The following is a 23,222-nucleotide window of genomic DNA, read 5'->3' as shown; positions in this document are numbered from 1 at the left end:
CTATTGGCTGACAGAGCGGTATCAAGAGTATCTTTAGCTTTGAGCTGCCGGAAGCCTTTTCAATCGCGACTTATTAAAAAATAACAAAAGAACTGGGATGTTGTCAATCAGGAACAAAAACAAAGTTGCTGGAAAAGCTCAGCAGGTCTGGCAGCATCTGTGAAGGTAAAAAGACAGATCCAGTTTTCAGTCTCATTCGTCTCAAAATGCAACATTGCGACGACGTTCATTTGCTTCCAACAATAACACAAAGCACTGCGCATGCTCCAGCTCACAGTGAAGTCTGGCTGATTGATGTCAGTGCGCGACCAATAGGAGTACAGGTGTGCCGTGCATGACCGGACGGATGTCGCCCAATCGGAATGAAGGGAGGGCGGGATCAGTGAAAACCACGTGATCATCCACGAGTGCGGTGCAGAGTCGCTGAGATAACCGGAACTGCAGATGCTGGAGAATCCGAGATAACACGGTGTGCAGCTGGATGTACACAGCAGGTCAAGCAGCATCAGAGGAGCAGGAAAGCTGACGTTTCGGGCCTAGATCCTTCGCTGAGACCAAGATTTGTGCAATTGAGGTCAGAGCAGGCCACAGTAAAGAAAGCAAAACGGTAGAAAGCTGGAGGGAAGTGATATTCGTATGGGTTTGGAAGTTTTACAAACAGTTAGTGCACGTCGGAAAACACACCCATTTGAAACTCCCAGACTCACGTTTGCAGAAAACAAATCAACGCCTCAGATGGCGATAGGCCCGTGTGACCGTCACCATCTTTATTGGGGACAGTGATCCGCGGGGCGCATGCGCGACAGCTTTGAAAGGGCCGGGGGTGAAGCTGGAGGAACACAACAGGACAGGCAGCATCAGAGAAACAGGAAAACTGACGTATTCGGCCCACACCCTTCAGAAATGGGGGAGGGGAAGGGGATGCTGAAACAAACAGGGAGAGAGTGGGAGACAAGTGGAGAGGAGACAGACAAGTTAAAGAGGTGGGGATGGAGCAGGTAAAGGTGAGTGTAGGTGGGGAGGGGATGGGTCAGTCTATGGAGGACCAACAAGTCAAAGGGGTGGGATGAGGTTAGCAAGTAGGAAATGGGGGTGTGGCTTGAGATGGGAGGAGGGGATAGGTGAGAGGAAGAGCAGGTTAGGGAGGTGGGGATGAGCAATTGTTTATTGCGAACTGAGTGTAGGTGTTCTGTAAAGTGGTCCCCAAGCCTCTGCTTGGTTTCCCTGATGTAGAGGAGGCCAGAACGGGTGCAGCGGTGCAGTATACCACATTAGCACCTGCATACCCCATACAGATGGCCTCAAAGCCCTACGCTATTTCCTGTCCTGCAGGTCTGACCAGTTCCCCTCCACTGACCCCATTATGTGCTTCGGTGAACTCGTCCCACTGCCTACAGACAAAGGGGGTGGCCATGGGTACCTGCATGGGCCCAAGCTTTGCCTGCCTCTTTGTTGGAACAATCCCTCTTCCGTACCTCTTCCTCCAGTACATGGATGACTGTATCGGCGCTGCCTCGTGCTCCTATGAGGAGCTCGAACAGTTCGCCCACTTCACCAACACCTTCCACCCCAACGTTAAGTTCACCTGGACCATCTCTAACCACCTCTCTCACCTTCCTGGTCCTCTATTTCCATCTTGGGGAACAATCTCAAAACCGATATATATTTCAAGCCCACTGACTCCCACAGCTACCTAGAATACACCTCCTCCCACCTGTCAAGTTTGTTTTCGGAGACCCTCACGGACGTGCTGCAATAACAAGACACTGACCTGTTTAGAAAAACACCAATCACTTTCTTACCAAGCAAGTACAAGCTGTGAAGAATCACTGTACTCAACCCGGCACACAGTGCAAAGTCTCACAAGGAGTTCTCCCCGGACAGTCCCTGCTTTTTATACTTTACAAAAGACATGATACAGAAAACGATTTCACAACCTCCAATGACATGATACATAAAACAATTACTACAACAGACAAAAACAGGATACCAAGCAATTATTACATCGACAACATAAAAGACCAGGATATAGTATCGATTGCTTGTGAAGTAGCTGCTCATGGCAGGAGGTGATTTTGAGTTGTTGTCCGGGACAGATTGTGATTTCAAGTTGCCAGTGTGTCTGGCTAGGACAAAGTCAGTGCCCTGGCCCCTTAGTCAGCGACAGAAGTTACATGCTTTAGAGGTTTCACACCTTTACAAAATTTCCCCACCTAACCCTATTTGATACAGATTGATTCTAATTTCAGTTCAGTCAGGAAACTTAAGACAGTGTCTGCATGCCGATGTGTGAGAAGATAAGGAGTTACAAAAGCTTTACACTGAATTCCTAGCTGGGCAGGAAGCTTCAGGGCAGTGTCTGCATACTGATGTGAGTAGATAAAAGACTTTACTTCTATAAATCAAAGTCTCTGTATAGGAATCAAATGCAGATGAAAGACTTTGATTTCTATACTTCTTTAAATTAATGGGATGTTATCACATTAACATCTCACACCCACCCACCGTCCTGCAAAAATGCCATCTCCTATTCCCAATTGCTTCACCTCTGCCGCATCTGCTCCCAGGATTCCACTCCCGTACATCTATGATGTCCTTGTTTTTCAAGGACCGCAACTCCACTCCCCACCGGAGTGGTCAAGAACACCCTTGACCGTGTCTCCTGCATTTTTCTACAACTCCTCCCTCGCACCCTGTCCCTGCAATAACAACTGAAAAAGAATCCCCCTCATCCTCACATACCACTCCACCAATCTCCGGATCGAACACGTCATCCTCTGACACTTCCGCCATCAGCAATCCGACCTCACCATCAAAGACATTTTTCCCTCCCCACCCTTGCTTGCCTTCCGGAGAGACCAGTCTCTCCGTGACTCCCTTGTCCGCTCCACACTGCCCTCCAACCCCACTACTCCCAGCACCTTCCCCTGCAACCAAAGGAAGTGCTACACTTGCCTCCACACCTCCTCCCTCTTCTTCCCCCCCCCCCCCCCCCCCCATCCCAGGCCCCAAGAAGACTTTCTACATCGAGCAGATGTTCACCTGCACATCTGCTAATGTGGTATACTGCATCCCCTCTACCCGTTGTGGCCTCCTCTACATTGTGGAAACCAAGCGGAGGCTTGGGGACTGCTTTGCAGAACACCTACGCTCAGTTCGCAAGAAACAACTGCACCTCCCGGTCGCGAACCATTTCAACTCCCCATCCCATTCCTCAGATGACATGTCCATCCTGGGCCACCTGCAGTGCCACAATGATGCCACCCAAGGGTTGCAGGAACAGCAACACATATTCTGCCTGAGAACCCTGCAGCCCAATGGTGTCCATGTGGATTTCAGAAGCCTCAAAATCTCCCCTCCCCCAACTGCATCCCAAAACTAGCCCAGCTTGTCCCTGCCTCCCTAACCTGTTCTTCCTCTCTCCTATCGCCTCCTCCCACCTCAAGCTGCACCCCTATTTCCTGCTTACTAACTTCATCCCACCCCCTTGACCTGTCTGTCCTGCCTGGACTGACCTATCACCTCCCTACCTCCCCACCTCTCCTCATCTTTACCTGCTCCATGCCCGCCTCTTTAACTTGTCTGTCTCCTCTCCAAATATCTTTTCTCTCCATTTTTGATCTGTCTCCCCCTCTCTCCCTATTTCGTTCAGAATCCTCTTCCCCTCCCCCATTTCTGATGAAGTGTCCAGGCCCAAAACGTCAGCTTTCCTACTCCGAAGATGCTCCTTGGCCTGCTGTGTTCATCCAGCTCCATACCTTGTTATCTTGGATTCTCCAGCATCTGCAGTTCCTATTATCTCTTATCCAAGAGAAATGTTTGTTTCTTATGGATTTTTTTTCCCAGACTGTTGGATCATAGCAGCTCACACTGCTCTTGCTCACTTCTGTGCTCCCTGATCACCTTTGTTGGTGTCTAATCTCTTCAGTCTCTAATGATGGATAGATTTGATCTCTGTAGTATTTTACTGTAATTTCCTTGTACCTTTTTTGTAAATAAATTTTCCACTGCTGCCCACCCCCTGACCATGTGCTGCTCTCTTACCAGATTAATTTTTGAATGGTATTTTTCACAGTCAGGAAATATTTTCCCAGAAAGAGAGTGTATTTTTCTTCCATTTCAGACCACCAAATTCTACAGCGTTTTTATCTGTGTCATTCATTTTGCACTTCTGCAACATTTACTGTGTGTTTCTCCTTCCACAGATACCAGCGATCGTTGCCAAAGCCCTGTTACCTGTGGAGAAGGTGATGTTTAACTTTCGTGTGCTGCTGCAGTTTGTATGATAAAGGTGCTCTCACAATGCTCCATTTGAGAAGTTACAGATCATCCATCTAGCGATACTGAAGAGCTAATGGTGTATGTCCAAATCAACAAACTATTTATATTTTTATCATGTTTTATAATTTCACAAAAATATTATCAACAAACTTTTGACGCAAGGCCATATTAGGTCAGGTGACCAAAAAGTTACCAAATCGACAGGTTTTCCTGACTCTCTCAAGGAAAGCAAACCTAAGAGGTTTATCAGGGGAATTCCAGATCACGTTTTCTGGCAACTTTAGAAACAGCCTCCAATAGTGAAGGGATGATTAAACGCATTGTTGGAGTCTGGAACTAAATGAGTTATCGAAGTCTTGAAGGTTGTTTGGTGCAGGGAGATAGGGCTCATCACAGCCAGGAATTAAATCAAGGATGAGAATTTTAAATTGTTGCTTATAAATAGGAGCCTTTGTGGGTCAGGGAGCACAGCAGTGATGGTGAACAGGTCTTGGTACAAATGAACTTGTGTGCAGCAGAATTTTAGGTATTCTTGAGGTTGCAGGGATGTTGAATGTGGGAGGCCAACTGGCAGTGAATTTGGGTAGTTAAGCCTAGAGATAACACAGGAATAGATGAGAGGTTCAGCAGATGAGCTGATACTAAGGTGTCACTGTCAGATCATTTCCACTGAAGTGAAAATAAGTGGTTTTTGTGCAGGGCTCTGCAGTTTCCCTCACGTCACCTCAGGAATTCAGCTGTTTGTGAATTTGTGGATCAAGTCTGTGATAAGATCAGGAACCGAGTGCCCACCATGGCCCGAACTGGGTGTCACTGAGCAGGTTACTGCTGAGTAAGTGCTGCTTAATACTGCTGTGACAGCACCTTCTATCACTTTACTGATGATAGAGAGTAGATTGCTTGAGGGGAAATTGGTCGGGTTCGATTTTCAATGTTTTTGTGCTGAACAGACCTGGGCAGTTTCCCAAATTGTCAATAGATGCCAGCGCTGTAGCAGGACTGAAATAGTTTGGCTTGGATGCTCGCAAGCTGTAGAGCACTAGTCATCGCTACTATTGTCAGAGTGTTGCCAGGGCCCATAACCTTTGCACTGTTCATTCATTTCTTTAATATTATGTGAAATGAATCAAATTGGATGAAAACTCACATCTCTGATGTTGGGGACCTCTGGAGAAGGCTGAGATGGATCATCCAGTTGGCACTTCTGGCTGAAGATTGCTGCAGACTTGTCTTTTGCATGGATAGGTTGGGCTCCTGTGTCGGGTAAAGATGGGGATTTTTGGCATTCTTCCTCCAGTGAGTTGTTTAATTGTCCATCACCGTTCACGACTGGGTGTGGCAGAACTGCAGAGCTTGCATCTGATCTATTGGTTTTGGGGTGGCTGAGCTCTAACTCTTGCTGCTTATGCTATTTGGCATGCAGATAGTCCTGTTTGGTTTTACCAGGTTGGCACCTTATTTTTTAGGTATGCCTGGTGCTGCCCTTGGCGTGCCCTCCAATACTCTCCGTTCAACCAGTGTTGGTCCCCTGGATCAATGGCAATGGCTGTCTGTAGGATATGCTGGGCCATGAGGTTATAGATTGTGCTGGAGAAGGTTTGCTACTGTTGCAGTCTCTCTCAAAGCCTCATAGATATCTGGTTTTGAGCTCCTGTGTCTGTTCCAAGTCTGTCCCTTTTCGCCGAAGTTAGTGCCACCCAACGCAATTGGGGGGGCGGGGGGGGGGGTATTCTCAAGTTTAAGATGAGGCTTTGTCTCCACAGGACTGTGCGTTGGTTGCTGTTAACAATCCTGTCATGGACAGATGCCTCTGCAGCTGGGAAATTGGTGATGATGAGATCAGCTATATTTTCCCCGTTTGGTGCGTCAGCATCTGCTGCAGTCCCAGCCAAGCAGCTTTGTCCTTCAGGACCCGACCAGCCTGATTGGTAATCCTCCTGCAAACTACTCCTGATGTGGACATTGAGTACACTTAGTGCTATTCACACTCGCAGTGCTTTCTCCAAGTGCTGTTCAACATGATGGAGTTTTTTGTTTCTTAAAATTCCCTCTTGGGATGTGGAAATCGCTGGCTGGACCAGCGTTTATTACCTGGAAGGCAGTTAAGAGTCAAGCACATCACTATGGGTTTGGAGTCACATGTCATCCAGACCAGGTAAGGATGGCACATTTCCGGAAAGGGCAGAAGTGAACCAGATGGGTCTTTCCTGATAATTGGCAATGGTTTCATGGTCATCATGAGAATCTTAGTTCCAGATCATTATTTAATTCATGTTTCACCATCTGCCATGGCAGGATGCGAACCCAGGTCCCCAGAATGTTACCTGGGTCTCTGGATTAATAATCTAGTGATAATACTACTGCTGATTTATCAACCAAGGGAGGATGGTACATGGTAATCAGCAGGAGCCGTGAGACTTCCAGGCGTCAGAGTCAAAGTTGAGTACTCCCAGGTCAAATAATCTGGTCAGAATAGCACTGTGCTGTCACGTCTGCTGGGACAGGGCTTCACTAAGGACAATGATAGTGGTGTGTGTCATTGTTTGCCAGGTATGTTTCCATGAGTCTGACACTGTTCCTTGACTCGTCTTTGAAGCGGCTCTCCAAATTTTGCCACTAGCCCCCAGATATTATTAAGCAGGAGTTTGGGGGGCCGATAGGGCTGATTCTGCAGTTGTCTTTCCTAGTTCCCTGGTAGATGCCAAATGGGCCACCCAGCTTCATTCCTTTGTTGAAACTTTGCAGTGATTTGCAACTGAGTGGCTTGCTGAGGTTGGCAAATTTCTTTCCCCGAAGGACATTAGATTTTTTTTTCACTCTGTCATCAGCAATTGTTGCCATGGCAACCAGTTGATTCTTCCAGTTTTTTTTTATTGAATTCAAATTCCACCATCTGCTGAGATAGGATTTGAACCTGGACTTCTGTTGTACATTTTAACATTCTGGATAAAAGTTAGTCATCAGGTTTGTTCACTCATTTTTAAATATCACTAACACAGGCATTGTTTCTTTGCAAAACACTGTCCATCATCCTGTCTCCTCCATCCTCTGCTCCAACAGCAAGTGAAGGAGACACATGCAGTTTCTATGTCACTAAGATTGAGACAATCCAATCAGCTGCCTCTGCTGCTTCCCTCTCTTCCACAAGCCCACCAAACCAAATTGCCTAGCATGTTGCTCCTCGTTTTAGGCTTAAACTTGCATCTTTGTCCAGTTTCATGTCAAGCCTTATCAGAGCTCATCTTAACCCTTTGCCCTATTCTCACTAAACTACAAATATTCCAACTCTTATTTCTCCTCCTCCTCCTCCTCCTCCTCCCTGCCTCTTCCCCCATGCCAATTCACAGATATTGTTACTTGTTCTGTCTGTTTCTCTTTTCTGGTTATGTCCTTCTCACCCATTCTGTTTAAAACCAATGTTCGACCTCACCGTCATTGGAAAATCCCACTCCATCTCTCTTTCCTGTCTGAAATCCATGTAGTAAATGTCCCTCAAGGATCTATCCTTGGCCCATGCTGTTTCTCACCAACATACTTCCAGGAGGTGAGATCTTCCACAAGCACTGTTAACTTTCACATGTATTCTACAATGTTCAGATCTAACTCGTCTCCATCACTTTGCTCCACTGTTACTCAATTATAAAACTGCTTATCATGCTTCCACTACTTGATTAGCTGAAATTTCCTCCAATAACACTTTGTGATAGTAAAACACATTGCCTTCAGTTATTATTACAAATTATTTTTCCTTACTATTGTACTGAATCCATCCCTCTCATTGGGAACTGTCTGAGGCTGAACTGCACCCTTCTCAATAATGCTCTCATATCTGGTCTCAAGATGAACATCTTACCGTACATTTCAATCACAAATGCCAGAAATTTCAATCTCTAAAATGCTCCTTCTCTCCACCTCACTCCAGCTCATTCGCGACTGAAACCCCTTACCCATGTCTGTGTTGCCTTAAGCTTGACAATTCCAAAAGAGAACCCTCTCTTCTCTGCCTTATCAAGAATCTGCTCCCACGATGAGAAATATTTCCTCAGCATTTATCCTGTCAACTCCCTTGAGAATCCTCTATTTTTAATTAGAACATCTCTCATTCTTCAAAAAAATCTAGTTAGTATATTCCATACCTGTTTAGTCTTAGCTTAAAACATAATCCCTCCCAACCAATGATCATCTTAGTTCATCTTCTTTGAAATGCCTCCAGTGAAGTGATATACTTGCTCGAATGAGTGGACCAAAAAAGCTGCTCGCATTCTTCCAGATGTGGTCTTGCCAGCAAGTTGTACATTTGTCCTGAGACATGTATTCCAAACTCTTCTACTGCAAACACCTTGACATAAGGATAACATCCCATGACCCTTCCCGATTACCTGTTGCAACTGTGTGCTCGCTTCATGCTTCCTGCACAATTATTCCTGAATCCCTTTTGTGTTGCAGTTTTCCACAGTTTTTACATTTTTAAATAACACTGTTCTTTGGTCATGTCCTCAAAAAATAGCAACTTCTCGTTTTCCCAAATTATACTCCATTTGCCGACTTGTCGCCCATTTATCAATATCTCTCCATAAACTCTAACCCTCATGGAACTTGACTGTTATTCCTTTTTATGAGATCCTCCCTCATTCTTCTCATCTTTTTGTTGGGAGCACTGGGCAACATGACACATATGTAATTGCTGCCTTTTTAAGGGGCGTTTTTTTTCAAATGACTGGGAGAAGCTTACTGCCCATTTCTCAGAATCGAGACAACTTGTTCATCAAGTTGCATTGGGCCGGAAAAGCTGATGTCTCATTGTGGCAGTGCAGCAGCACAGAAGGAAAGAAAAGGAAGCAAATCCTGCTGCCTGCATCTCACTAAATCTTGGCCATTCTTTGCCTTGTGTCAAACACCTGTTGTTCTGTTCAGTGACATGAAGCCCCAATGTGGAAATTCCTAGAAACCCAAATAGAAATCCCTCGAATCAGCTGCTGACTCCCACAAGGAATAATGTGCAGCAGGAACAATGCACAGTTACCCTCGGCCAGGAGGAGGGGATGTTGTGGATTTCTACTCTGACAGTGATGGATTTTCTGAATTTGTGTTACAGGATATTACAAGTGGACTTTCAGGTAGGAAGCTCAATTGTAACACCAAACTCTGACAGAATTACTCAATTCATCAGGACCTGGATATTCCCATTGTGTGTGAGTATTGTGTTCCTGCTCATTCCCATTTGCGGTGTAAAATTTCTCTCTTATTACTCCATTCTCTCAATAGATCTTTCCTACAACTTTCAATATATGTCCTGTAGTCCTTTTTTATGGCCAGTTGAGTGTACGTTTTACCATTCTAATGTTTATCTTTTGTAAACACCTCCTATCAAAGGTCCCCTCAAAATCCTTTGTTACAAGGAGATCAATCTCCGTTTCCCCAAGCACCTGATTACCCAATGACGGTTTGCTTCTTGTGTGTAAGGCACTCATCCACTTTTCACTTCCACTTACCTGCGTGAGTACAGCCCCAACAATATTAAAGGAAGTTAACATCCTCCAGATGAAGCAGTGTCGGAGTGGTGTCCCATCCACCACATTCAACATTCCCCTCTACACCACTGAGGCAAAGTGGCATCACTATGCCTAAGGTGAAGTCACCATTATCCTACCTGACCATAGGGCTGGTTTAACCTGAAGATTACCACACCCCAGGCAAGAGGAGAGGTTGTGAAGGAGAGTCCATCTATTGTCGATGGATATTCTCAATATGTACCAGCAATACCTAAGTCACATGAAATTATAACTTTAAAAAAAAACCCTATCCATGCAACTAAAAACCCTCTTCCTACAAACCATTCTGTTAAATCTCCTCTGCCCCCTATCAGGGACCCTCCCGTCCTTCTCAGTGTGTGTGGGATCTTTGGTTTGCACAGGCTCAGCTCGTCTCTGTTCCTGTCTGTGATGTCATCATGCTGTGACAATGGCACTGAACCTCACTGTCTGTGAGGGTGGTAGGCACCGAGATCCTCATAGCGTTTAAGGCACATTTAGATGCACACTTGTGATGCCAACGCAGACAGGTCTATAGGCCAAGTGCTGGAAAATTAGATTAGAATAGTTAGGGTGTGGTTTTTAACCAGCCCAGGCTGGATGGGCCACAAAGCCTTTTTCTGTCCTGTAGACCTCCGAGACTCTTCACATAGGAAGATGCCCAGCAATATTTCAAGTTATTTCAGAAAATGAGATATTAGAATAAATGACTCATGATTGGTCAGTGTTTTCGGGAGAAAAGTGAGGTATAGAGGTAAAGCGGTTGACTTCAATTCTGGGGCCTGAAGCCCAGGAAATTGAAAGTACCGCCATCATGTGGATGAATAAAAATAAGGATTGTATTAGAGGAAAGAAATATCGTTCTTGTATCATTGATCCGTGAGGCTGGATGATATGTGAGACAAGAAGGGTTCTGAGACTGGAGAAGACTACAAAAATAGAGAAAAGTGAGCTTGGAGGAGATTACAGAAATGGGGAAGATTGTGAGGCTGGAGGAGACCAGACAAAGGGAGGTTTGTGACGGTAAAGACAATTATAGAGCTAAAGAAGTTTGTGGGCTGGAGGAGATGACAGATAAGGTGGTCTGTGAGACTGGAGGAATCTAGATAGATGGTGTGAGTTGAGGCTGGAGGGGGATTCCACAGATGTGAAGGGTGTTGAGGCTCGAGAATGATGCCTGCAACAATGCAGGTAGCGAGGCTTGAGGGCATGATCTGGAGGGTAGTGAGGTCTGAGGTATGATTCCTGCAGTCGGGAGGGTAGTGAGGCTCCAGGGTGGATTATCATCATAACAGCACAGTGGTGTACTTCCAGCAGATGGAGTGCAGCAGGAATAGAAAGTACCACTTTCTCCAAATCGAATAAAAGTGGAAATCAATATTTGCCTGTGCAGCAAAGGCCACGTCCCATAAGTAAATTAAAATTGATGTGTCTCTGGTTTGGAGAGAGTGAACAGAAGCTCAGGTAATTCTCCATTGTAGCAATGTTTGGTAACTGTGGAGTACAACATTCAGATAATTGGCAAAAAATGCAGAGTGAAAATGTGAAGAGTGTTTGACTCCGCAAGTTCCCAGGATCTGGAACAATCTGAATGGCAGCTGGATGCAGATTTAGCAGTTATTCTCAAGAGAATTGGGATTTAACTTTTCAAGGAATGATGGGCAAATGGTGGGGGAATTGTTTCAGTTTTGCAGCACCTCCCAGAGTGAGAGTGAAGCCTTTGACATGATTCCACATGGTAGACTGATGCGTAAAGTTAGATCACGTGATTCAGGAAGAGCTTGCTAATTGGAAGCGGAATTGGCTCAGTTGGAGGAGAGACCGTGGTGATGGAGGATTTTTCAGAGTGGAGTTCTGTGACCAGCATGTTCCACAGCATTTGGCACAGGGTCCACTTTTGTTTCTCATTTATTTTGATGATTTGGATGAGAATTTAAGGGACAAGATTAGTAAGTTTGCAGATGATACTAGAATTAGTGGTATGAAATGTTGGTATAGTGGTCAGTGAAGGTTATCGAAGATGACAGCAAGATCTTGATCAATTATGTCAATGGGTTGAGGAGTGGAGGATGAAGTTCAATTTGAATAAATGTAAGACATTGTATTTTGGTAAAATGACCAGGGTAGGACTTGCACAATTGATGGTTGCACCCAGGGTAGTGTTGTGGAACAGAGAAATGCTGAGATTCAAGTGCATAATTCTTTGAAGTTTATGTAGACAAGTAGACAGAGTGATTAATAAGTTGTTTAGCTCACTTGCTTTCATTGCTCAGACCTTAGAGTCTCAGAGTTGGGATGTTATGTTGAGGTTGTACAGGACATTGTTTTGGCTTCATTTGAGGTATTGTGTGCAGCTCTGGTCGCCCTGTTACAGGAAGGACATTATTATTAAACTGGAGACAGTTCAGAATAGACTTGCTGGGATGTTGCCAGGAATGGAGGGCTTGATTATCAAATAGAGGGCCAAAGCTGGCACTTTTCTCACTGCAGCATAATGGGTTAACGAGTGGCCTTAGAGGTTCATAAAATCGTGAGGGCACAGATTATGCAAATAGCAAGGGTTTATTCCCGAGGTTGGCTGATTTCAAGACAAGCGGACATGTGTGTAAGGTGAGAGGAGAAAGACATATTTAAAAAGACATGAGGGAAACTTTTATTTTTACGGAGTTGTCCATGTGTGGAACAAACTTTCAGAGGAAGTGGCAGATACAGGTACAGTCACGTTGTTTAAAAGACATTTGAATTAGGACATAGACAAGAGAGGTTTAGAGGAGTATATGCCAGATGCAGGCAGATGTGATCAGTTTAAAATAAAACTTATTTATTTAATATACATTTCAAAATTCTAAATTGGAGTAAGGCCAACTTTGACATTGTTGGGCAAGAACTTGCAAAAGATGATCGAGAGGGGTAATATGCAGGTCAAGGAATGCTTGGAAAGTGGGAGGTCTTCAAAACTAAAATAAGGAGAGCCCAGACACAATATGTTCCTGTTCATGTGAAGGGCAAGGCTGGTAAATGTAGGGGATACTGGCTGACTGGAGAAATTGAGGCTGTGGTCAAGAAAAAGGCGGCAGCACATGTCAGGTATTGACAGCAGGAATTGGGTCAATCCCTCGAAGTACAAGGGCAGTAGGAGTATACTCGAGAAATCAGGACGGCAAAAAGGAGACATGAGCTATCTTTGGCAAATCAAGTTAAGGGGAATCCCAAGAGATTCTGAAACTTCATTTGGGACAAAAAAGCAACTAGGGAGAAAATAGGGCCCCTTTAAAGATCAACAAGGCTGTCTGTGTGGAACTGCAGGCTGAGATAGTGAATGAGTATTTCACATTAGTATTTACTGCAGAGAAGGATATGGAAGCTAGAGAACATGGAGACATAAATAATGAGTCGTGAAAAGTGTCTATATTACAGAGATCTAGGTGCTGGATGTCTTAAAATGCATAAAGGTGGATAGGTTCCTGGCACCTGATCAGGTGTTACCCACAAACTCTGGGAGAAGCTGGGGAAGTAATTGCTGGCCCCTTGCTGAGGTATTTGTATCACTGACACTAGTGAAGTGCCAGAAGGCCGGGTGGCTAATGTGGTGCCATTCTTTAAGGAAAAGCCACGGGATCATCGACCGTTGAGCCTGATGTCAGTGGTGGGTAAGTTGCTGGTGGGGATTCTGAGGGACAGGATTTGCATGTGTTTAGAGAAGCAAAGACTGATTAGGGATAGTCAACATGGCTTTGTGAGTAGGAAATCTTGTCTCACTTAATTGATTGAGTTTTTTGAAGAAGTGACAAAGAAGATTGAAGAAGGCAAAGCAGTGGACATTGTCTATTATGGACTTCAGCAAGGCATTCACCAAAGCTCCACATGACAGATTGGTTAGCAAGATTAGATCAAATGGAACCCAGGGAGATTTAGCTATTTGAAACAAAATTGGCTTGAAGGTAGGAGACAAGATTATGGTCAGCCGGGGGGGGGAGCGGATTCAGTCTAGATGACTATGAACAGCAGTGTGCTGCAAGGATCGGTGCTGGGTCCACTGCTTTTTTAATCATTGATGCAAATCATGTGGAATGAATATTGGAGGAATGGTTAGTAAGTTTGCAGATGACACTAAAATTGTTGTTGTAGTAGACAGCAAAGGCGTTTACTTCCCAAGCACAATGGGAACGTAATCACATGGGTTGATGGGCCAAGGAGTGATAGAAATAAGTTTAGTTCAGCTAAATGTGAGCGATTGCATTATGGTAATGCAAATCAGCGCAGGACTTAAACAGTTAATGATGAGGCCCTGGGGACTGTTATGCAACAGGGACTCCTTGGGGTGCATGTGCACAGTTCCTTGAAGGTGGATTGCAGGTACAGAAGGTAGTGAAGATGATATTTGCTATGCTTGCATTTATTGGTCAGTGCATTGAGCGTAGGAGTTGGGAGGTCAATGTTATGGGCTGAACAAGGCATTGATTATGCTGCTTTTGGAATACTGTTCAGTTCTGGTCTCCCTGCTATAGGAATGATGCTGTTGAACTTGGCAGGGTGCAGAAAAGATTTACAAGGATGTTGCAAGAGGTGGAAGTTTTGAGCTGTAGGGAGAAGTTGAATATGCTGGGTCTATTTTCCCTGGAGCATTGAAGGCTGACTGGTGACCTCATAGAGGTTGTTAAAATTATGGTGGGCGTAGGGTGAATGGCCAAGATTGTTTTCCCAGGTTAGGGGAGACTAGAACTAATAACATTGGCTTAAGCTGAGAGGGAAAGTCTTAAAAGGGAACCAAAAGAACTGCAGATGCCTTAAATCTTAAAAAAAAAACAAATTTGCTGGAAAAGCTCAGCAGGTTTGGCAGCATCTGTGGAGGAGAGAAGAGTTTCGGGTTCTGAGGAAGGGTCACCGGTCCTGAAATGTTAACTTTTTTTTCCTCCTTAACTGATACTACAGGCCTGCTGAGCTTTTCCAGTGAATTTGTTTTTTTTAAAAAGGGAAAGTGGGTGGCGCCTGTGTAGAATGAGCTGCCAGAGGAACTGGTGGAAGCTGGTACAGTTACCCATCCAGATACCGTTTAAATGTTGTATGTGAATAGGAAGGGTGTAGTAGAATATAGGTCAAATGCTTGCAAATGGGATTAGATTAATTTGGGATATCTAGTCAGCGTGGACAACTGGGACCAAAGGGATTGTTTTGTGCTGTACAACGCTGACGAAGCATTTTTTGTTTTCATTTCAGATTTCCACAATTTTACTTCTGCACTATTCTTAGTCTTTCAGAGGGATCGAAAGGTTGAGTTACAGATCTATACAATGACTGTCCTTCCTCGCTGGCTCCCCCACCTCTCTCTTTTGGTAGTTTTATGCAAACACTGACTGGATCCCTTACCTGGAGGATATTTATGAATGAATTTGTTCTAATGGTGATCCAGCATTTTCCCCAAGTATCGCTCCACACATGCCCAGAGAATTTCTCAGTTTCACAATCTGTGTCCTTCTGGTTTCTTACTCGCTACGCTTAACTTTCTGTTTGAAAGTATAGTCTGCAGTTGGAGAATTTAAACAGGTCCACATCCAGGTCTGACAGTCACTTTGTTTATCACAACCCAATTATCTCAGGATTTTGAACAATGAAGGAAAAAGCAGCACTCACATTGGGGAGAAATGCACATGGTGTGTGTGTTGAAGAGTCTGTGAAGATTCATCTGAAATGTCCGAACACCAGTGCAGTGACACTGGGAGACAGTGTGGAAATGTGCAGATTGCAGGAAGGAATTTCTTCATCCATCCCAGCTAGAAACTGACCACCAGAGTCACACTGGAGAGAGACCATTGACCTGTTCTGCATGAGGGAAAGGCTTTGCTGATTCGAATTCCCCGCTGATACATCAGCGAGTTCACTCTGGGGAGAGACCTTTCATGAGCTCTGAGTGTGGGAAGGGATTCATTGTCATCCAAACTGTTAACACACCAGTGAGTTCACAGACAACCACAGTTGAAGAACTTTGCTGTCACTCTCACTATCAAATGAACCATGGTTTTGGGCTGTTTGTACAGATGTTACCGATCCCTGCTCAATTAAAGGTGCTGGTATTGTGAATAAAATGTCACACTAACAGTTGTGTAAGGTAGAGCTTGGAAATAGTCACGTTGTCACAACACATCGACACATTCGCACTGACTAAAGACTATCCACCTGCACGATATGTGAAAAGGGATTTCCTGGTTCATCAGGACTGGTTAACTACCAGCAAATTTCTGAATAAGTTGATTGGTTTGAATATAGCTAACAGTAGAATCAAAAATAGTATCAGTGATAATGGGAACTGCAGATGCTGGAGAATCCAAGATAACAATGTGTGGAGCTGGATGAACACAGCAGTCCAAGCAGCATCTCAGGAGCACAAAAGCTGACTTTTTGGGCCTAGAGAAGGTTCAAGGCCTGAAACGTCAGCTTTTGTGCTCCTGAGATGCTGCTTGACCTGTTGTGTTCATCCAGCTCCACACATTGTTATAGTAGATTTAAAAACCATGTGTTTTGGGCTTGTTGCTGGAGATCATAGAATCCCTCCAGTGTGGGAGCAGACCATTTAGCCCATCATGTCCGCACTGACCTGACAGAGTGTCTTACCCAGACACTGTCTGCGTGAGTTTCCTCCAGATGCTCTGGTTTCCTCCCACAGTCCAAAACTGTGCAAATTATGTAGATTGACTATGCTAAATTGCCCATAGTATCTTGTGTGCAAAATGCAGGCATAGGGTAGGGTGTGAGACTGGGTGGGATGATCTTTGCAGGGTTGATATTGACTGAATGGCCATCTTCCACACTAGGAATTCTGTGATGATCTCGATGGCCCTTTATTTGTTAGATAGGTCTGCACACCTTTACAATGACGGATTCTGTTGCTCTCCACAGACATTTGTTTATTGGAAACAATGTAATCTTTCATTTTGTGGATAAAAATCAAAGGAAAGTTTTAAATCCAAACATAGGTTTGGGATGAGTCATGTCCTATAATCCCTGATTGCATTTTCCCTGTCGGCTATGAAACCTGGTGACCGCTGTGACTCTGCCTGGGGGCATTGCAGTCTCTTCAGCTCTTTACCTGGTGTCCATAGCAGCGATGGATCTCATGATGGAAACATAAACCAAGACGTTGTATGATTTCTAGTACATATTTTCTATTTAGTCTTCTGTCCATCACTTCCCTAGAGGCTGAGATACTGGTCTGGGGACCTCGGTGTGAATCCATCTGGAAATAAGAATTTGATGATGACTGTGAATCCATTGTCTTTGTTGGGAAAAACCCATCTGTTCACCGATGGCCTTTAGGGAAGGAAACTGCCATTCTTATCCAGTGATGTGATCATCCCATTATTGATTTTTTTTTAAAAAAAGTAAAAAAAAACTCCTGCAAATACGTTTAACTCTGTCTTAATTTATTTGACAGCTGATGGTTCAAACTGCTTGATGGTCACTTTCTCTTTTGATCAAGTTGTGGCCATTTCGTGGTTGAAACCGTAGTAATTCTCGTACAAATAGTGCATGCTCTGACATGCCACTTATGAACCAGACATTCCACGTTGACCATATCCTGAGGCTGTGTACCATGAAAGCGAAATTTTTCACCATCTTATCTACTTGTGCTGCTGTTTCAGGGAGCTATGGACTTGAACCTCCCAAACTCCCGAAAACCTTGAGCATTTCATCAAACTGACTTCCAATGGCAGGAATAGACAGGGTCAGCTTGGATTGATGAACATAATTCAGGCTCAACAAGTCTATTGCAGCATTTTGAGAATGTAATTAGTAGTGAGTGTGGCCACCTCTCTGTACTGTCGTGATACAGATTCCCTGATCCTGATTGCCCCAATGGCTGACTGACACTGTCAAAGTCCCTGGGCTGCTATGAAATGATTCCTTGGACATGCTGTGTCAGGATCCCCTGACTGAATCCTGTCTCCCTTGCCCTGACTGAGAACTGTTTCCCTGAGACTTGTAGACGTGACCATTTGGTTGAAAAAAATGCATTAGTTGCCACAGCTGCTGACCAGCCCTTGACTGACTGCTGGTAATAACGATGCTAAGCTGCCTGACTTATGCCTGTGATAAGCAACCAGGCAAGACAGGAGCACTGTGGGACATTAGGTTCTAGTTGAGACATAAAAGTGCAAAAATGCCAGGGAAAGGCAGAGATATTGTGCCAGGCCCTGAGCAGAACATGCCTCAGGTGCTGAAAAGCATGTAGAGTTCTGACAGCAACAATGTACTTTGTGGGCAGGCAATTCTGCATCTTGATGTAGCATTTTTATTGCACTCTGGCTCATTTTGCTAGATCCGCAAATATCTATTGGTCTGGCTAATGTGAGAAATGGCTTTCGGCGTAATATGCCACTGACTTGGTCATTCACAGTTGTGTCCCACATCAGTGAGTCAGTAATCTGATTAAACTCACAGGCCTCGACTTGCGAAAAATAAAGCAGCCACATGCACATCTGTTTGATTGGTTGCTTTTGCACTCAAATGAAAAATGTGCATTGTATACACCATATCCTTTCCTGGCTCACAGTGTTCCCAAAATCTCTCATTCAATACATCCAAGTCATCATCATCAAATTCAAAATTAGTGAATACTTCGATAGCATTTTTTTCTGAAATGCTATTTGTAATGAGGGAGTGTTGGCAGGTGATTTTCTTTTACTTCTGATGCCATATGTGAATATTCAGGGATGGTGTTGGTGGGAAGGTGCAGCATGTACCAGGGATGAGGCAATAATATTCAGAGCAAGTGCTGAACATGCAGAAAAGGAGAGATTAACGTTTACCTTGGAACAAGCATATTTAGAGAAAGTTGGGTGAAAGTACTGAGAGAAAGCATTTTAGTGGCATGGTGGCTCAATGGTTAGCACTGCTGCCTCACAGCACTCGGATCCGGGTTCGATTCCAGCCTTGGGCGACTGCCTGTGTAGAGTTTGCACATTCTCCCCATGTCTGTGTGAGTTTACTCCCACAGTCCAAAGATGTGCAGGTTAGGTGGATTGGCTGTGCTAAATTGCCTGTTGTATTCAGGGAGGGGGACATTAGGAGGGTTATAGATCTGGCTGGGATGCTGTGAGGTTTGGTGTGGACTTGTTGGGCTGAAGGGCCTGTTTCCACACTGTAGGAATTCCATGATTATGGTTCCAGAGCATTGAGCATATCCCAGCATATCAAGGATAGTAGGAACTTCAAATGCTGGAGAATCTGAGATAACAAGGTGTTTAGACCTCGGATTTTTCAAGTTTTTATCAGTCTGCTTTTAAAATTGGTTTAATAAGACTTCATCATTCCTGGGAACACTGCAATACCACAATAATGCATGGAGAAAGTTCGTATTCCAACTCCCTGCTCCAAAAATCAGTTTAATATAGGGTCCTTAGGCAAAGGACATATCAGATATTAAAGCTGATAGGGACAAATGCTTTTTCTGTGGTGTTGTCTTCACACCAAAACCACTAAAACCAAGGCCATGTTTCCACACATGAGATAGCCACCAACTGTGAACACTTGGTATAATAAACACTTGATCCTATTTTCCACCAGCCTGACTGTGTGCAAAGACTTGTAAATCACTGCTGACAGTTTTTACTGTTGTTTCCAAACTCCTGGGCTTCTTAACCAGGGCAAAGAAGTCAGTTTGCACCAGTGCTTTTTCATCACTTTTCTCGAAAACATCTTCGTAGTGAATGTAGATCATCGAAAATGTACCAATCAGGTGAGGTAGGGCAGAGCTGACGTCACCAACAAGCCTCATCAACCAGCTCCATGACGAGCAGCGGGTCAGTGAGATTGCAGCAACGATCGGCAGAGAACGGCACGCTCAGAGAATGTCCCAGCACAGAGGAAGGTGCTTCAGCCTGTCACTCTCTGCATCAGCTGTCTGTACGGGTAACTTCACCAGTTCTTCCCGATGCCCTGTAAATCTCTCATCATTCAACTCTCTCCTGAGGGCCATGAATAATTCTGCTTCCAGCGCCCTCTCAGGCAGTGCACAGCCGGCAGGAACCACTCGCTGAAGATGGTGGGTCCACCTCCCTTGATAAATGTGACTCTTTGTTACAAAAAAAAGGCGAATCACTATCCCCTCCCTCCAAATCCATCCCACCCCGTCTGTTTCTTTGGAATGTGTAACTGCCTGCAGTGTCAATGTGCCTGCAGTTGCTAAAAGGGTCTGATTTTTGTGCCATCCTATTCTGTGCACCAAGCAAACTGAACTGTTAGCATTGCATAAAAATGCCTGCCTCTTCCCAAATCAAATCAAATACTTGAAACAAATTCTAATTCTGATCAAGTAATATCCCTGTCAGGAAGTACTGGGTCACAGTTACAAACAGAATTTCTTAGACTAATCCATCTGACCTGGAATATATGAACTCTGGTCCCCAAACCACTCCAACATCCCTAACGTCACTCCCCGCCCTTCATGGAAATGAGCAGCGTGATGCTGCTGGATATTAAGTTCAGTACCTTGAAAAGTCACAAATGGTTTGGCTTCGACTCCAAACATTCCAATTACAATCTGGTAATTTAGAATTGCAAATTAAGATCCAAGAGCTGCAGAGATATAAAGGATGGAAACAGACTGATTGCTGCAACTTGTCTATTCGAACCAGATATCCTAAGTTATTTTAGTCCCATTTGCCAACATTTGGCCCCTATCCCTCTGTCCCCTTCCTATTCATTTACCAATCCTGATGCTGTTTAAGAGCTGGGATTGTACCACCTCCTCCATACATGCAGCATTCTCTACATGTAAAACTGTCCCTCAGGTCCCTTTTAAACCTTTCGCCTGTCAGCTTAAACCATGCTCTCAGGTTTGGATTCCTTTCCTTGAGAAAAAGATATTGACAATTCACCCCATCCAAGCCCCTCATGATTTTATAAACCTCTGTAAGGTCACGCCTCAGCCTATGACGTTACAGGGAATCAGCTCCGGCCTATTCAGCCACCTCTTCCTGTCGCTCAAACTATTCAATCCAAGCACCACTCTTGTAAATGTTTTCTTTCCTGAAACCTTTCAGTTAAACAATTTTCCTGTAGCAGGGATATTATAACTGAATGCAGTATTCAAAAAGTGGCAATGTTCTGTACACCTGCATTATAACGTCCAAACTCCGATACTCAATACATTGATCAATAAAAGCAAGCATGCCAAATGCCTTCTTCACCACCCTGTCTAACTGTGGCTCCGCTTTCAAGGAATTTTGCATCTGCACCCCAATGTCTCTGTTTGGTGACACTCCCCAAGGCCTTACCATTAACTTGTAAGTCCTGCCCTAGTTTGCCTTACCAAATCGCATCACATCACATTTTTCTGAACTCTATCTGTCACTCATAGGCCCATCTGATCAAGGTCCCGTTGTACTCTGAGATAACATTCTTCACTATCCACAACAACATGAATTTTGGGGCCATCGGCAAACTTACTAACCAGCCCTCCTATGCTTCCATCTAAATCATTTATATAAAGTTATGGCTAAGCAGTGTCCCAGCACTGATTCTTGTGACACACCACAGGTCACAGGTCTCCAGTCTGAAATATAATACTCCGCCATCACTCTGTGCCTCCTGCCTTCAAGCCAGTCTTGGATCCAAACCATTAGCTTCTACTGGATTCCATGTGATCTAACCAGTCTACCATGAGGAACCTTTTCAAACACCTTTCCAAAGTGCATCCAAACAATTTTTACCCGCTCTGTCTTCACCAACCTTCTTTGTCACCTCTGCAAAATCCTCATGTTAGTGGGACATGATTTACATCACACCAACACCAGAGTCAGATGACTGGGAACAGTATGTGAAGCAAAATGTGTACATGAGATAACAAAATGTGGAGCTGGATGAATACAGCAGGCCAAACAGCCCACAGCCTCCACAGCCAGCAGCCCCAGAGGAGACAGCCACGCTGAGCCCTGCCGAATTTTCACCATCCCCCAGACCTCCCACTGACTGAGGTCAAACGGTTAGTCCTCAGTAAGGGGCTCACCTTTGTCCTCATTCACCCACACATCCACGAATGACAGTCACGTGAGGACATTGAGCAGTTTTTCTGCCACCTTTGCCTCTCCAGCTATCTTCTCCTCAATCCATCTTTGATCCGCCTCTCCCTCACTCCCTATTTATATCAGAACCCTCTCCCCATTCCGCTTTTCTGATGAAGGGTCTAAGCCCGAAACGTCAGCTTTTGTGCTCCTAAGATGTTGCTTCGCCTGCTGTGTTCATCCAGCTCCACACTTTGTTATCTCGGGTTCTCCAGCATCTGCAGTTCCTATTATCTCTGATACAAAATGTGTACATTACTGGTTGAAAATAATGAAATAATTTCATTGTCTTCAACTTTAAAATCAAATGCTGGAGTCTGCAGCTCAAAAGATATCAGAACCACTGGGATCAGAGGAAACCCACAGTTCATGAAATGCCCAGGATTCAGGGTGATGTCACTGAGCAATTGCCCGTGTGTGATAACATCACCCACTTGAACACAGAGCATTCGGGTCTGCAAAAACAGGTAGTGTGCACAAAGGATGTGACGGTCTGTGGAGTGATTGAAAGGAGATTGATCAGAATGATTCAGGAACTGAGGGATATTAATTGTAAGGTCAGGTTGGTGAAACTGAAGATGTTCTGCACAAAGCGAAGGAGACTGATGATCTTTGACAAAGATATCTCAGTCTATGATACTCCCAAACATCCCAGATGTCCTCTTTTTTCAAAAACCGCAACTTCCCCTCCACAGTGATCAAAAATACCCTCGACCGTGTCTCCCGCATTTCCCGCAACTCATCCCTCACACCCCCTATTCGCAATAATAACCAAAATTGAATACCCATTATCCTTACATACCACATGACCAACCTCCAAATCCAACGCATCTTCGTCTGACATTTCTGCCATCTGCAATCCGACCCCACCACCAAAGACATTTTTCCGTTCCTGCCCTTATCTGCTTTCCGGAAGGACCGCTCTCTCTGTGACTCCCTTGTCCACTCCACACTCCCCTCCAGCCCCACCACCCCGGGCATGTTTCCCTGCAACCGAAGCAAGTGCCATGCCTGCCCCTATATCTCCCCCTTCACCCCCATCCCAAGCCCGAGGAAGACTTTTCACATCAAACAGATGTTCACCTGCACATCTGTCAATGTTATACACTGTATCCGCTGTTCCCATTGTGGCCTCCTCTACATTGAGGAAACTATACGGAGGCTTGGGGACCGCTTTGTGGAACACCTATCCTCTGTTCGCAACAAACAACTACACCTCCCAGTTGCGAACCATTTCAATTTCCAACCCCCCCAACTCCTTGGATGGCATGTCCATCCTGGGCCTCCTGCATTGCCACAATGATGCCACCTGAAAGATGCAGGAACAGCATCTCATATTTCGCTTGGGAAC

At 44.7% G+C, this 23,222-nt stretch overlaps 1 long non-coding RNA gene and 1 other non-coding gene across 4 annotated transcripts; one reads left to right on the top strand and one right to left on the bottom strand.

The window, feature by feature from the left end:
* Positions 1-349: 349 nt before the first annotated feature.
* Positions 350-15,906, top strand: LOC132210175 (uncharacterized). 3 transcript variants are annotated; one of them, XR_009446415.1, is made up of 4 exons: positions 350-574; positions 4,206-4,291; positions 9,377-9,473; positions 15,030-15,906. It is a non-coding gene; the product is annotated as an uncharacterized LOC132210175 (long non-coding RNA). The 3 variants fall into 3 exon arrangements; XR_009446413.1 differs by having other exon boundaries at positions 354-574; positions 4,206-4,247; XR_009446414.1 differs by lacking the exons at positions 350-574; positions 4,206-4,291 and adding an exon at positions 4,333-4,359.
* A 3,198-nt stretch (positions 15,907-19,104) lies between these two features.
* On the bottom strand, positions 19,105-19,296 carry LOC132210291 (U2 spliceosomal RNA). The gene has a single exon (XR_009446518.1). It is a non-coding gene; the product is annotated as a U2 spliceosomal RNA (small nuclear RNA).
* Positions 19,297-23,222: the final 3,926 nt, after the last annotated feature.

Source organism: Stegostoma tigrinum, chromosome 11 (assembly GCF_030684315.1).
Source record: "Stegostoma tigrinum isolate sSteTig4 chromosome 11, sSteTig4.hap1, whole genome shotgun sequence".
NCBI classification, from domain to species: domain Eukaryota; kingdom Metazoa; phylum Chordata; class Chondrichthyes; order Orectolobiformes; family Stegostomatidae; genus Stegostoma; species Stegostoma tigrinum.
Note: the sequence above shows the minus strand (reverse complement) of the source record. Positions and strands in the feature narration are given on the sequence as shown.